Source organism: Babylonia areolata, chromosome 4 (assembly GCF_041734735.1).
Source record: "Babylonia areolata isolate BAREFJ2019XMU chromosome 4, ASM4173473v1, whole genome shotgun sequence".
NCBI classification, from domain to species: Eukaryota; Metazoa; Mollusca; class Gastropoda; order Neogastropoda; family Buccinidae; genus Babylonia; species Babylonia areolata.
Genome location: NC_134879.1, coordinates 19501236 through 19503735, shown reverse-complemented (window position 1 = coordinate 19503735; position 2500 = coordinate 19501236). Strand labels below are relative to the sequence as shown.

At 47.2% G+C, this 2500-nt stretch overlaps 1 protein-coding gene across 1 annotated transcript in view; it reads right to left on the bottom strand.

The window, feature by feature from the left end:
- LOC143281595 (uncharacterized) overlaps positions 1–2500 on the bottom strand; it is a 62200-nt gene that overhangs the window by 34389 nt on the left and 25311 nt on the right. The window lies entirely within an intron of this gene.

Genomic DNA, 2500 nt, shown 5'->3' with positions numbered 1-2500 from the left:
ATGCCTCTTCTGTTCCAGACATTTGCATAGAGTCTACCAAAAGTTGCGCTTGCTCTTGCAATCCTGATGTTCACTTCATCGTCAATGGTCGCATTTTGTGACAATGTGCTGCCAAGGTATGTGAACCGCTCCACCACACTGAGTCTCTGACCGTTGACTGTGATGTTGGGCTCAACGTAGGGTTTCCCTGGGGCTGGCTGATGGAGAACTTCAGTTTTCCTCGTGCTGATGGTAAGGCCGAAGTTCCTGCTGGCAGTGGCAAATTTGTCCACGCTGAGTTGCATGTCAGCTTCAGATCCAGCGTTGAGGGCACAATCATCAGCAAACAAAAAGTCTCTGATGATGTCTGTCATGACCTTCGTTTTTGCTTGAAGCCTTCTGAGGTTAAACAGCTTGCCATCTGTTCGGTACTTTAGGCCAATTCCAACATCGCCATCTCTGAAGGCATCAGTAAGCACTGCAGAGAACATGAGGCTGAACAGTGTTGGAGCCAGGACGCAGCCTTGCTTGACACCATTTGTGACAGGAAAAGCAGCAGATGTTTCACCATTGTCCTGGACTCGAGCCTGCATGCCTTCATGGAATTGGCTGACCAAGGAAATAAATTTCCGAGGGCATCCGTACTTGGCCATGATCTTCCACAGTCCCTCTCTACTCACGGTGTCGAAGGCTTTAGTGAGGTCAACATAGGTGGAGAACAGAGCAGCATTTTGCTCCTGACATTTCTCTTGCAGCTGCCTTGCAGCAAACACCATGTCGGTGGTTCCACGCTCTTTCCGGAATCCACATTGGCTCTCAGGCAAATGACCTTGGTCAAGGTGTGCTGTGAGGCGGTTTAGTAAGATCCTGGCAAGTATCTTGCCTGCGATAGAGAGCAAGGAAATGCCCCGATGGTTATCACAGGCTTGCCGGTTCCCCTTTCGCTTGTACAGGTGAATGATAGATGCATCTTTGAAATCCTGGGGGATCGTCTCTTCTTTCCACATGAGTGAGTACAGCTGATGGAGCTTCTCAGTCAGCACAGTGCCTCCATCCTTGTAGACCTCTGCTGGTATGGAGTCTGAGCCAGGTGCTTTGCCACTGGATAGCAGACGGATTGCTTTCTGGGTCTCAAGAAGTGTTGGCGGATCGTCCAGTGCTTCGTTGATGGGGACTTGTGGGAGCCGGTCTATGGCTTCATCATTTATGGAGGAAGGGCGATTTAAGACACTGTTGAAGTGCTCAGCCCAGCGTTTGAGCATTTTCTCCTTCTCGGTGATCAAGGTATTCCCATCTGCACTGAGGAGGGGGGATGATCCTGAGGATGTGGGACCGTAGACTTCTTTTAAGGCATCATAGAACCTCTTCATATCGTGCCTGTCAGCATATCCCTGGATCTCATCGGCTTTGTCGCTCAACCACTTATCCTGCATCTGACGTAACTTTTGCTGAACAGTCCTGCGGATGGCATTGTACGCATCCTTTTTTGATGTGGACTTTGGGTTGCTCAGGTGGGCTTGATGCAGACGGCGTTTCTCATCCAGAAGCTGCTTGATTTCCTCACAGTTTTCATCAAACCAGTCTTTGTGCTTTCTGGTCATGGGTCCCAGGGTCTCTGAAGCATCCTGTGCATTAATGGTCTAATGGATGGTCTTTCTTCTTGATCGAATTCTATCCGTGAAGTTAATGGCGCTCAATGATAGTAGAGGAAAGCAAAATCAATACGCTAAGTCTGGCCTAAAGTAGACATTTCAATGTTTCAGCGACTGCAAAGCACGTGCAGAAAGAAGGGAAACTACACAGATATAGGGAAGCCTTTGTTGTTTGATCAGTAGATCGGCTGTTGAACTGGTAAGTCGGATGGTTGTTTGAATGGCTGGTAGACTTTTTTCTTTTCTTTTCCTCAAACGCGAGGAAAACGTAGACTTTGGGGTCTGTTCCTCTGTCGTTTTCTTCTTCTCCTCCATTATTTCTGTGAAGGGTTACTGGGTCAGTCTAACGGGACAACTGTTCGTCAACTCTGTCGGTTGTGTGCCACAGCCTCGGTCTGTGCAAATGGTGTTCCCGTCCATTCTGAAATGTTGTCATTCCATCGTTTTATTATGTCTTCCCATCCGTCTTTCTCCCGCAACAGTTCTCTGGAGGGTTAAAATGAATAAACAATGAGGCCAGGAGAAAAACAAAATTAACAAATAGTAAAGAGTGGTAGCTCTCGCTATTCACAAGGTACATAACTTCAAGTCAATGCTGCTCATGCTACCGCTTCAGCAAGCACATGGGGGAAAACAAAAGTACACTGAAACAAACCCTGACACTTCTGTATATTCTGTGTCGCTTATTCAGGGTTAAAAGGCTATGCCAGTCTTGGAATAATAGAAGAAGGACTTCCTATCTGAAGAAGTGTCTGGGTTTGTTCCTCGGTACCTTTTATTTACCTGTGTGCTAGCTTGATCAATAGCAAAAGCAGCATTGACTTGAAGTTGAGTACCTTGTGAATGGAGAGAGTTACCACTCTTTACTG